The following is a 14,362-nucleotide window of genomic DNA, read 5'->3' as shown; positions in this document are numbered from 1 at the left end:
GAGCCTAATGCTAAACCCAAAGTTTTAACTGGCTTCAGTAGGCTTTTTATCAGGACTCAAATTGTTGTTCTCCCACTACCCGAGCCATATCCATACCTCTCTTCCACCTGCTTGCCCTCTATCCTGTAACCCTTCCAGGAGAGAATGGTTCTTTTCATACATCTTGTAGAGCCTGCAGTATTTGCAGGTGTTACTGAAACTAGTAACAAGTAATCATGGTCTGTAATTTCATGAGACAAAGTCATATTCTTATGAATAAGTAAACTAACAGGAGGACAGTATTTTTAAAGCATTCAGTGTTATCTAATTCTCTTTCCACTTATTATATGGAAAGAAACAGAAGCCAGGACTGCATATTTTGGAAAATCTCAGCCTCAGTACGATAGACCAGTTCCAGCATAGTATTAAGCCTGCTTTCCTCCACATAAGCTCACAAGCGGAGAGTCCTGCTTTGGAGATGATGACAGCCATGCAAAGGAAGTAATTGTACTATTAAATTCAGTCTACTTTGGAGCTGACTTAGATGTTCTGCATCACCCTCTCCTTCCCCAGCCCAGGTACTTCTATTTCTCCATTGATTAAATGGAGCCCAAAAGATTTTCCATATAGAAAAGAGAGGTTCAGGAATCACTAAATATTTCAGAATCCTTTGTTGCCAGAGATTTTACTTTGCTTTAGTATCATCATTTCCCTTGCTCTTAAAAAATGCTTTTAACAGTGCTGGGAAGGAATCAACACTTTGCTTTGCTGTCTCTGGAGAGTCTAGCTGCTCCAGAGCATGTAAACGATATGGTGAAGGCACAAGGAAAGCCACAATTTCAAACATCTGCAAATACTAATCAAATGTATAATTATGAGAAAAACAACATTTACCAAAAGATCAATAAAAATACTTTGAGAGTCCATTTTCCACCATCACCATGTCAAAGGTGGAAAGGATCTCCAGTGTCTGTGATATGATTTAAATAGATTTCTTCTTTGTTTCTGGCCTGAGACTTTATGCACTTTCTATGAAATAAAAGGTATTTTAAACAGAAGACCTAGACTGAATGTCCTAACACTGAAAGTTTATTTGTGTTTTATAGAATTACATTTACAAGCGTGGCATACTTATGAAATGTACTTTCTTAAGCCAGTTATGAGACTCTAATGGGTTAAATTAACCAGGCTGTATAAATATGAGATGAACATATGGTCGGGCCCTCTGAGAGTTTTAAAAAGCAAATGTCTGCTAAAACAAGTAAAGTCCAGCTTTTTGTGAGTATGTTGTCAGCATGAAAAGGGTCCTCCTATTTACCACAATGAAAAAAGGAGAACATCCACAATTATTTCACCTCTCTGGTTGCACACAATGAAATGGGAGGAAAATTAATGTTTAAATAGGGACAAAAAAGTAAAGAAGTGGAAAATCCATTTGGGAAAGTGGTGTGAAGCGTTGTGGGAGAGAGAAGAAATATTTGATGGCGGGTCCTGTAATCACAAAGAGAGGAACTCTAAAATGCAGTTTCTCAAACTGCTGCAGAAGTTTTGATTTCTAAGAAAACTATTTTGTTTTTACTCTTCTTACAGCTCCTCAGACCAAATGAAGTGAATGTGGCAAAAAAAAAAAATCTTTTAAAATGAAATGTCTGTTTTAAGATTCTTACCAGTTCTTGAACTGCAAGTTTTAGAACTGATCAAAGATATCAGAGTTTTTTGTGCTTTTTGAAAGATGATAAAATAAATGCCTGACCTGTGACATCCATATGATTTCCGAGTAAAAGATATTTTTATCTCCTCTTTCATTCATTGTAAATAAATAGTTTCTTTCAAGCAGAAGAGTGCTAGTGTGGATATTTATTTTCGTTGAAATCAGTTTCAACCTAAAATTCTCCTTTTTAGTTTTAACAGCAGCCTTCGTTGTTCTGAAAATCTATTTCAAAAAAAGCAAATATTTTTTCTGATGTCCCTTTGACACTGTTCTCACCTGACTTATGAACTGAAAATTAGTTTAGGTTGATAGTGATTGAAGACTGAAGAAGTCATAGGTCTTGTAAACAACAGACAAGTCAGTCTATTTTTCCCTGTTGGATTTTCATCTACAAGAGAAAATTACTACCATGTTGTCTCTAAGTTGGCAATTTGAATGGAGGCCGCAACAAAGCAGTCAAGGACACAATAGCCTCTTGAGAAAGAAGCATCCTTTTAGTTTCCTTTCCTACACATTCCTAATTCTCTCCAAGCTATGATTGAGATATGAGGACAGGAAAGTGCCTGTGTTTTTAGAAGTACTGTTTTTAAGTCATGCCTGATAAATAAAGGTTTCATTGAACCTCATAATCAAATTAGTGCCTGTGTAGGGTGAGTCAAAACTAAATAATGTGAACAAAAGGATTTTGATGATTATAGCTGATTCTTAATAATTTTATTTCTTTTAACTTCCATGGAAAGTTTACTGAGGGTACTTTCTCTGATTTTGTCTGCTGACATGTAAGTAATATTCACTTTATTAGAGAGAGACCTAAGACAACAAAAAGCATTCTTGCTAAACAAAACAGAAAAAGAAACAACTCTTCAAACAGCCATTAACCTCTAAACCCCTTCTTTTCTTCTTTAACTTCATCTTTTACTTATTACAAAATCTGGTATTATTTCACTGAGTTCCACTTTTTCTCATGAAAATAAATGAAAATAAAAGTAATGTCAGCCTTTAAGACACCTTTTTGCTCTTTGGCTCTAGTTATTTCATTATCAAGAGTAGATCAAATTATTACCATAATTTTAGCTCACTCGGAACAGTACTTTAAATGCAAAATATTGCATTTAAGACTAACTAAATGTCAGAGTCTTGCTCAGGGTCTTTAAAACAGTTTTATAGTAGCTCATAATAACACAAGTGTGTTTCCCTATATGACAAAATGGGTTGATAGCAAAGCAGCGTGGGGATGGTCGTGGAAGGAATTCTTTGCTGTCCAGTTTAACACAGGTCTGTTTAGTATCTGTGAAGCTGTTCTGAATTTGCCAATCTGCTTCTATAGGCTAACATGAAGTTTAGCAAATTCTCTGTAACCAATTGAGAATTTTCCTTCTGCTTTTTACTTCAGTAAGTGAAATCAATCAGAATGAATTTTGTCAGTGTCTCATATGTTGGAAAAAGAGGAGTGGACTGGGCTGGCTGTTAAGTAAGCTGAAGTCTAGAAAAGAGCAGATAAATTCTTGTCCAAGCCTTAATTCCTCTGAAAGTTCTTGGAGTTTCAGGACACAGACTGTAAGTCCATAAATGCCAAGGAGGGTCACGGAGCAGCAGCTTTATGTTTTATCAAAATCTTTCAGGGCTTGTAACAGTACGGTTTTCTTTGACTAGTTCCACTTGCCAAAATGTTTAAAAAAAAAAAAAAAAAAAAAAAGGTTCATGGAAGCAACATTTATCCCTTACAATATTTCATTTGGGACCCACGGAGGTCATGCTGGTGGGGTTTGATTTCACTCTGTTGGAATCAGGAACTTTTTTCTTCTAATAAACACTGTAGTTGCACAGCTGTGGTTCAACTATAGATTGTTCTTCTGGAGACAGCTACCCTACGTAAGAACTTAATAGTTTAAAGGTGGGATTATTTGGAATGTGTATACCAAATACCTGAGAACTGTAGCTCTTGGAAAATACCATTTTCCATATTCACCCTGCCAAAGCTGTGACTGTACTTTTTCCAATTTGAGCATACAAATGCTCATTTGTATTAGACATATTGGTAATTTCAAAGGTCACATGATTTCTGACAGCTATTTCATTCACCAGTCTGATATAAAAATCAGGTGTGCACAACTCTGCAGATTAATGCAGTTTATCAGTCACACTCAATGAAAACTTACAAAGTCTGGGATAGACAGTGCTCTTCCTATGAAAATAATAATTTAGCTTCTAGATTGTGCTTTTCAGACTGTTTATTAGCTCTGGGCCAAATTTCATTCTCAATTGAATAAATATAAATCCCCCTATGTATGAATCAGTAGGCTAGGGCCTTTAATACATCCGTTTTCCAGAAGTTTTCTTCAGTTCAATTTCACACCCTGTGAATAGCTTCTTAAAAATTAATTTAATTTATAATTTTTAATCAAATCTCTTCTTACTCCTGAAGTACTTGGAAACCTCAAGCTTTTGGCTGGCATTGGATATTAATAAACCAGACCTTTTTCTAGTTGTGCAGAAACAGATGATTTGCCTTACATCTCAACTTCTGTGTTGGCACTCAGGTCCTGGAATTGTTTGAATTCTTGCTGGCTCACTAGTCATTTTTTTTATGTGCTTTCTTTTCATCTGGAGATGTCTGCGTTCAGGTTTGTGATGGAGTGTGAAGTGAATCATTGGAGAAGCTACAATAAGCATGTGAGCTTGACTTGGGGTAAGGAAAGGGGGATGGTATTTTTAGTGCTTCAGAAAAGTTTGCTCTGGTCCTTTCTCCAGTCATCTTTTCCTATTGCCAGCCTTCAAATAAAGTCTGCTTCTCATGTTTATAGGAAGACAGTTCATCAGAAAGTTCAAAAACATGACTCGCAGCATTCAAAAGTTTTAATGGAGAGCATTCTTAATACCAAAATTTGAAATGCTGTAGCATTCAGAGATGCAAGTCTGCATCACTCTGACAGGGTGTATTAGCGGCCAGAATGGTTTAGCTTCCATTCTGAATAACTGGGTTTTAAGCAGTGTAAAGATTACATCCTGCAAGAACTTTCATCTCCCAAAAGCACTGCTGGGTTTGAATTATATAGGCTACATTTGTCTTACTCGTGGAGATAGGGTTAGAATTTCTTCTTGTGAAAAATTTTGGGTTTACCTTTTGCAGGGTCCTTCTTTAATTTCTTGCATATCTTCTTCCCTTTTTCACCAGTCATACACAATGCCAGTAGTCAGCCAGCCTGGCCACTTTTTCAATGGCCTTCACTTCCCTTTAGCACAGCCCTTGGAAGAAGTATTGACTTTAGGTGAGTGACAGAACTTATGTGTATCTCAATGTGGCTAAGATTTCTTTTCTCTTTTCAAGATTACTGAAGAAATTAATTGATCTCTGAAGTTTTTAATGTCCATGTTTAATATCTGCACTGTGCTAAAAGGTTTTCTCTTGGGAACCAGTGAAGCAAATTTATGTTTTCCTCTTAAGAGTCCAAAACCCATTTTCCTGTAAGGTTGCTGTATATGTAATATAATTTTAACTCGTTTTTTATGGAGTAAATAGCTTGTGGTATGCATCATAGTTTTTAAATTTCATATATATCACTACAGTTTTTGTATTATCTTATGATAAATTCAGATAGTTTGTGCAGCATATATAAAGCTCTTCATTGCCTGGATTAAGATTATGTGTTACACTAAGACAGTAGGGATCTCAAAGGCAGAAGTGGCATATTACTACTTGCACAGTAAAATGTATCGTAGAAATTAGCAATTAGTCAGTGTTTTCAAATGACCATTGATCCTTTCTCCATGGAAGTTACTGCGATGATACAGCAGGAAGCATTGAATACCTTGAAAAATCTCTTATCTGTAATAACACAGAAGGACGAGCCTCTTAGGCAACCTGTATTAAACATCTAGACACAATCTAAAGCCATCTTGTTATGCGGGGAGGTGCAGAGACGTCACAAAACTCACTGACTTGCAAATATGATGCTGAGAAATTTGCACTCGTTTTTACTCGTATGCCAAGACAAAACTAATTGACAATCTTTAAGGACAAGCATATAATTCTTCCTTTTGTACTAAAACTTCTTGACATCAGACCTTGGCTATGCATATCATCTTCCTAACTCTGCCAATATTTAGCCTTTCAGGTATAAAGAAAGGTGTATTTCTTATGATTGAGTAACAGTGTGAGAAAACATTAAAACTAGTAAGATATTAGTAATAGAGGAGTCAAAATGACACACACACACAAAAAAAAAAAACAACCAAAAAAACTCCAGCATTCAGAGTTTTAAATTACATATTCAGGTTGTCTTCTGAAATAAGCTTTGTGAAACATACCCAATGGCTTATAATTTCTGGCTGCCAGCCACTGCATATAGTTAATACATATGTTAAAATGCGCACAAAGCGTCTCACTTTTCACTAATGATATTTCAAAATCCATCCTGATTTGCTGCTGTTTACACAGGGAAATTAAAAAATTGATTGGTTACTTCCTCCCCTGGATTTCTCCACCTTGCCTGGCCACTCACGGTGGCTAGGCAACCGCGCAGCCCCTTTGGAGCAAGTAGCAGACTTCGTAGCAGCAGGGGCTGCGAGGAAAGAGGCTCTGGGATCAATTAAAATGCCAGGCTTTTCCAGGCTGGTTTCCAGAGCATCTGTGCATGATTCCACATAAATTCAGGGAATTAAAGATCAGACAAAGGTAAACATTTCCATGCTTTGCTTAACATTGAATTAAAATGAGGGGATGAAATATGACAAGACCATTCAGACTGAAGCTGTGTTTACAATCTCCATTTTCTTTATTTACATCCAGTTGCTTTATTATTGCAGGTATGTCATAACTATAAGCTATTGGAGTCACTGAGCGTGGAGTATATCTGGAAGTTTAAATCAAAATGCTCTAGCTATTGTGAAACGGTATGTGAAAAAATACATTACCTTAACAAAGAGCTGATTTTCTTTATACGTCATATACTTTGTATGCACAAAAAAATCCTTCTCAACAAAACCCAAAATCAAACAAATAATAAAAAAAAAACAAACCAAGAGAAAATGTTTTTCTATTAGTCACACACTTATCTAATTCTGGTATCCTATATCCTGGCAGACAATTTTGATATACAACATCCTGGCCAGCATGCTCTAACCACAGATGCTTAAAAAAGCCCTTCTGTGTTTTGAAGTAAGCAACAATACCTCTGCAGTAAATGAAAGGTACTGGCGTATCTTTACATCTTCATCCCAACAACAGTCTGTTCCTGAAGCAAAGCAGGCTTTATTTCTTAGCTGCACAGAGCAGAGCTCGAGCCCCTCCAGCACTGCAGCACTCTGTACAAGAGATCAAGGTGAAGAAATAGGCATCACCTTTTGTTGCTGGGTATAGGTGGGGAACAGAAGCAGATGTCATAGGGATGTGATGGGATACTGCCACTCAGCTCAGAGAAGCCACTGCTACATGAATAAGCAATTCAGAATGAGAGAACACAACACAGAAACAGACCTGGGATTAACAAATCATGCAACGCTGCGTAGAAATAATCAAGACAGCACTTCAGTTAAATCCAAAAAGATAAAACAAACCGAAGGGCATACAAAAATACATATAAAAAAGAACAATTCAGAGGCAGAAAACAGTTTACCTGGAAATAAAGCCTAGTAACATGAAAACCATGTCTGTGGATCCCGTTACCAGATTCTGATGTTTATCTCAGAATAATTCTTTAAATAGACTGGTATATAGAAATTAATTCTTTAAATAGACTAGGATTTTCAAAATTTCTTGGAGGCATTCAACTCTGTCAGTCACTTTTCCAGCCTCCTTCAAAGCTTCAGCTGAAACAGTTTTACCACAACATATCATTCTATCTCCAGAGACCATAAATGAACCATAAAGAAGGTTCCTAATTGAACCTGACCTGCTGAAGTAAGTTTGGTGAGAAGGCAGTGGTTTAGGTTTCTCAGAAACATATACGACATGATACAAGTTTTATTATTTTATATAATGAACTGTATATTTAGGAAAAGAGCAAGAGATATAAAGCCCAGGTACTGATCCCAACAGCTGACAATTTTCTGCAGAAACAAGGAATGCAGGAGAGAAATGCTAGGAGGAGAGGGGGAATAAAGATTTCTTTCAGATTGTGGTAGTTTATTTTGTACTGCTGCTGCCTTCTCAAGACTAGATCATAGATCACATCTAGTACTAGCAAACTTCTACTGCTCAAGAAAAGTGGTGTCTTTTTTCCTTGAATACAGATTTATGGTCCTTTGAAATCTGTGATATTTCTTTAAAGCAATACCTTTTTGTAATAGGATTACGTCCATTTATTTTTTCCAGTAGTCCAGCTATATGGAATTACCAGCCTTTGATACCTTCAGCACTATCATCTGGCTTTCCAGCAGGAAACTTGCTTTACAATGGTATAGAATTTGTGTTCTCAAGCTATAGAAAAGTGCTACCTTTCGTTTGATACTTAACTAGATAATAGCAGAAGGTTTGTCAAAGTCCACTATCTCAGCATCACAGTAAGTTTGCAAAGCTTATTTGTAGTTCTTAATGCTTAAGTGCTAATTTAAAATATTCCAAGAGCATAAAACCAAATTGCCTAATCCTTCAGATGAGTACATATGGGTACTTCGTATTATATGGCTTACCAGTTATATTGATGCTGTTTTTACAGGCTGAGTGAAACTATACAAAATGTTAGCATTGTATGATTGTATTACAAATGCAGCCTTCAAAAATCTTCAACACCCTCTTCTGTTTGTGTATCCCACTTTGAGCTAAATTACATGTACTTAAACCAGGAGTCACCACCTTAATAGAAAAAAAAAATCTGTGAAGTGGCTCATGAATTAATAAATTCAACTACTTTTGTCTTTCAGTATTGAAGCAGTGGCCTTTGCTGATGACTGCCCTAGTAGCTTTCGCTTTCCCCTTTCTTTTCAGAGAAGAAAAAATAGTTTATTCTGCCTTCCTAGAGAGCTTTCAGAACCTCCTCAGGTTGGCATATTTTCTGAGCTGAATGACAATATCATTCATTTCTTCCATCATTTCATTAATCCAAACACATGTTGGGAGAACAGTCTTTGCTCCACCCTCTTCTTATCTGGAGAAAATCATGATTCATATCAAAAAGCAAGGCTGGAACAAAGGGTACTGGCTTCTCTGCAGCTTCTTTAGAGCCAGTTCAACGTCTGTGGTTATACTAGGATTTGGAAAGAAAAGTAGTTTTCTAAACCTCATAGATTCTTACACATGTCCAAATCTATTTTTAAAAATGGCACCGGCATGTGTACCAAGTGAAGTGTACAGTTGCTGTAGAGCTGTTTTACATAATACCTCATTTGCTTATGATTAAAACTGAACTTTTCCTCCAAATACTGGGTGAAAATTGCCTAAAGCAGCATCTGTATCCATGTTAAATTGTAATTAACACATCGAGTTAATACCTTGGACAATGTATAGCGACTGCCTCTCTTTTTCTGCAAATAAAACTCCTGTGTTCTTAATATTTCACATAATGAGCACTTTCTTTCAAAAAGTATGAAAATATAATTTAAACATCTTCTAGCTAGCACATTTTCTATCATAAATAGACTTTTACATCTTAAGGAGGCCAATTTGAATTCCAAATTGCAAATGTGCTTTTAATTATAGATTGAAATAATAACATTCATTATGCTTTTATTGCTTTTATAATTGTTATAAATTAAAATATTTTCTAATCGCTGTTATAGGAACAGTCACAAGATCTGATATTCTTTTTACACAAAACGTGCCCATAATCAGGGAAATCTGTGGATTTTGGGCAGCACAGTAAGGATTCCAAACTTGTGGTGGCTGCTGTTTTGCCATATGTGGTTCAAGAGGACACAGTCCCTGCTCCAGTCCTTCTGTTTCGCTGGCTAGCTCTCTCTTTGTGAGCTGACAGGATATTGGAGTTGACAGGGTTTCTGGAGGACTGAAGCCAACAGGAGTACCGAAGGGCCTGCATGAAATATATACTCTTGTTTTGTTGATAGTGGGCCATCCAGCTTGGAAAAGGACATTTTAATATCAGCTTAGACATCTTCTCAAACACACAAATTAGAAAGGCAAATGCTCTGAAGCAAAAGTGTGACTGTTTTGGAGGAAGACAGAATACTTGGAGAGGGTGAAGGGGAAAAGTTACCCTGTTAGTTTTGAACATATTTCTTTGACCATTACAATTGGACCTGATTCTTCGACCCTTGACTGCTTTTCCAATGCCAGCTGGACTCCAGACTGCACCACAGGAGGATTCCTCAGACTGGAGAGGATCCTCAGGTGGCACAGAGCTTTTCCTAGCCAAACCAGAGAGCCAAAGTTCTCTCGGTATGTCTTTCAAACTGTCAGTCATACTAACTGTCTTAACAATTTAGGGGGAAAAAAATCAGACATTCCTGAATGTTCAGAGGAAGAAACTGTATGTATGTTTTTCAAAGCACATTGCTCAGTTTAACACATGCAGCTCCCAATAAAAGCAGTTGCGTACCTGGCCAAAAACCTTAGTAGCTCTTTGAAAATTTGCCCCTAATGTGAATAACCATAAAGCGTATTTAAGTGCAGACGAATATGCTTCTACCGCACCAGCAATTGTAAAAATAAAATGTCTCCTGCTGCTGCCAATGCATTACCCTGAAAGATTACTACAACACATGTGCTCACAAATGCAGCAGATATAGTCTAAACTTGGCTTCCTACAGCAAACCACAGAACGCTTTCCAAGAAATGGTTTAATGGTGTTGGCCTTAAAGGTTATTCATACTCTTGGCAGACGACCCAAATAACAGAATGCCGTGAACACACAGGCTCGCTGCTCACAGAGCGGCCATGGCTGCTCTGCTCTCTGTTTCTGTCTCTGTGCACCACCCAACATGGTATCTAATCCTTCTGTGTGCAATTGCTCTGGGCCATGGCTGTGCAGCTGTTTCTCTAAGTTTTATGGTTTCTGAGACACAACATAATGATGCTATTCTGCTCGTGTTCTCCTCGACAGGCTGCTGAAGGGGAGTTGGTACAAACATTTGCCAATGGCATTGACTATCAGAATCCTCAGCCTGCAGAAAATTGTTCATTCAAGCATGATATCTCCTCTTGGTCCAATATCGTGAATGCTGGTGGCAAGAATCAAAGAGTACACGTTCTCTCACTTCACGTTAAAGTTCATAATGGGCCTGAGAGTACCATAGACATGTCATTTTGAGTTAGCAACTTCTCTGTGGAAGTATGCTTAAATGGAGAGGAAAAAATATTTCTTACATTCTTTGTCAAAGCACTACAAGAACTTCCAAAATTTTATTAGCTTCTTGTACTTTGTCGGTTTGGTTTTGTTTGTTTGTTTTTAAATTGAGAAAACAATGCAATTTGGGGGAGAAGTATGAACAGCAGAACATTGCTACATTTCTCCACTTTTGACAGCTGATTGTTTCAGGCTGGGCTAGGTTCTTAACTTGTGTAAATAAGAATATATCATCACAGTAGTTCTGCATAGTGTTCCTCTCTATTTGTTGAAAAGTTCCTGAATGGATTTTCTCTGTACATTCTGTTCTTGCATTGCTCTTTAAATTCTTCAACTGACCATCACTGACAGAAGGTTTTGCCCTTAGACAGAGCATTTAAGGCAACCAGTGCAGCACTTGTTATGCTTTTTTGTCCTGATTATTAGTTTCAAGTACATCTGTTTAAGTTATTAATTGGGAATAATACCTTCTGTCATCTTAGCCTGTTTGTTTTTTAAATGTATCTTTTGTGAATTGATTTCAGCTCATGTGGACTCTCACCTGCTAGTAGTCACCAGATACAGAAACTACCTACAAGAAGGGATTAGTTTGTGGTTTATAAATTATCCTCATTGTACACATCCTGAACATTATTATATGCATTAAATAAATTTGATTTACGGCAAGTAAAACCTGCTCTTTGACCACCTGTTATTAGTGGTACAGAAGTGGTAATTTAAGACTTTTTTTTTTCCTTCTCTCAAATGACTGTCATCTTCAAAATGGAGAAACAAGAGACAATATCAAATAATGAACATCTATCCTTTTTTTTTTTTTTTTTTTTTTTTTTTTTGTGTCTGGCTCAATGACTGAAAATTAGAATACTGAAAATACATTTACCTTTCATTATTTATAAACTGGATCTTGATTAGCCAGCCCAGCAGTTCCAACTAATTATGAATAATGAATCAGGATGTGCCAGGAAAAAAAAAAAAAAAAAGTACTTAATGAAATTTGGAATAGGGATTTATGAATCAAGTTTTGATTGTTTTTGCAGCATTGATTGGATTTTTTGAGCAGCATAGCAGTCATTTCACCTATGTTGAAATTCATGAAGCTATGTCATGAATTATTTCCTTTTTCTATCGTGCCTGAGTTCCATGCTATACTTGGAGTTCAGATATCTCTTATCTTGTCTAACTACTGAGAACAATTTTGTAGTTTCCGTAATACAGTCCATGAGCCAAACAAATGAAAGTGCCAGTTTTGTGAACATTGCCTATGCTCTCAGTCATAATGCTGGTTTTCAGAATGGCAATGCACAGAGCACTCAGGGTGGAGCCAGGATTTCACTTAGAGGTATCTAATTTCAATCTTCACTATTGTTTCTGAGGTATTAAAGGAATGAAATTAGTCATATATTTGACATCTTATGCATAAACAAGAGTTTACAGGATTGAGGCTTTTTGTAACTCTGCTGTAGGAGGTCTGTAGTTACCTTAAACACTGTAATTTATTTCAGGACATACTTGATTTCATATCCCCTTTTCTTTACTCTTTTTTCCCTTTGTTGTTTTATCCTATTGGAGTATATTAATCAAGAACTATTGCATTTTAATTCAAGGGGATTAAAAATAAATTTTCTTCCCAACACAGCATCAATATATTCATGCTAAAATGTCTTTGAAAAGAACAGTGATGTCTACCTCAATACTCCACAAAATAGCTAGTTAAAAATAAGATTATCTTTCACTTATTAGCTAGTATGCATCTAATTAATTAGTATTTAATAAAGTGGACAGGGCTCCCAGTTGAGATCATAGCTCTATATAGCCTGCTGCTACAAAGAAAAAACATGGTTTTCAATCTCAAAAATTTTATCAATTAGTTAATGGTTGGCTGGTGTCATAATCCTGAAAATTAGGAATGATGTAACTTTTTTCTGTGCACCTGGCAGATGCAGGAAAACCCCTTCTTTACTATGGAAAGAAAAAAGAAATCTAGTTGAAAAACTATCTGCTAAGATAAATAAATGAACATTGACATTAATTCACATTTTAAAATGTCCTCTGAAATTGTTCAGCAGAAACACTAAGTATAATTTAGATTCATTAAAATGAGAACATGGATTTTTGAAAATATTCTTCATGTATAGATTTTGAAGTATTTTGCAAAAAGAAACAGAATAGTTCTATTGTGCAGACAGAAAACTGAGGCTGAGCAGAAGTAAACCATCTAAAGTTAGAAGACAGGCCACCGGCAAGGACAAAAAGAATAGATATTTGAGTCCTCAGTCAACGTCCTATTCCCAAAATCATATTACTCCATACATTCTCTCCTTTTATTTGTCTTTCTTTAAACCTGGATCACATCACCGATCTAGTTCATAACTCAGTGTCGCAAACCCTTGCTGTAGCTGTCTTCATTTGAGGAGCAAGACCAATGAGGACTGAAGAAAAGTAGGTGCTTTGCTAATGTAGCTTTGCTTCCAGAGGTATTGCAGTTTTGAGACCCATTTTCAGTATTAGTAGGTATTTTTCTGCTATAAGTCCAGAAATTATTTTTCTTGGTGAATTATGGTTATGTAGTCACATGGGTCTTCCTGTTTTTATATAGATAGTAATTGAGAACATACACATAAATGATGGAGTAGATCGACATGTTTATTACCTTTGCATGAAAAAAGACTAATACGCCAGGGTAGAAAGTTGCTTACTGCCAGTTCTGCCAGAGGCCTAGGCTCTTTCCTCATTTAAATTGTAATGTATTTTTTCAAACTAGGAAAACGCCTTAGCCTCCACCCTCTTGTCTTCACGTGGCTGCAAGTCTAAGCTGAGCTGGTCACTTCAGTTTGCAGTAGGATAGGATGAAATGGTGCAGGTCTTTTTCCTCTTGACTCTTCCTGCTAGTGATACTGGAAAGTTCTGGGAAATCCATGGAGGGGTGACATTCAATAGGCACTTTGAAGGCAAGAGGCTTTCAGTAGCCTCTAGATACTGTGTATACTGGTGACAGGCATCCCCAGATATGCTGCATTTCTCTGTAAGTAGCTGCTCCTTCACTAGAACCAAGTGTCACCTAAAGAATTGTGCTATTTTTTGTATCTATAGCACCTCCAAAAGACATAAGATCTTGTGTAAGAGTATGTATCTGGTGACAAAATACATGCATCGCTCCTGAATTTTCGTATTTCTTGACTCCTGTGGAGAACATTGTCTGGTGATTTGAGTCCCAAAACATTTAGTCATCTTATTTTCAGTATCACTGTATCATCTTTTGAAAACACCTTAAAGAAAATCTGTACCATCTGTTACACTTAGAAAGGATACATATTAGTCATCTTCACACCTTCAAAATGAACGCTATAAGCAAAGCAAAAAAGATGGTATAGAATATTGACAAGCTGAGGATAATTTTCTATTTTATTCCAAAAGCTATTCCTCTTTTCCAGTC

The sequence above is a fragment of the Falco punctatus genome (assembly GCF_963210335.1).
Source record: "Falco punctatus genome assembly, chromosome: 10".
In the NCBI taxonomy this organism is placed as follows: Eukaryota; Metazoa; Chordata; class Aves; order Falconiformes; family Falconidae; genus Falco; species Falco punctatus.
This window is presented reverse-complemented; position numbering follows the sequence as displayed.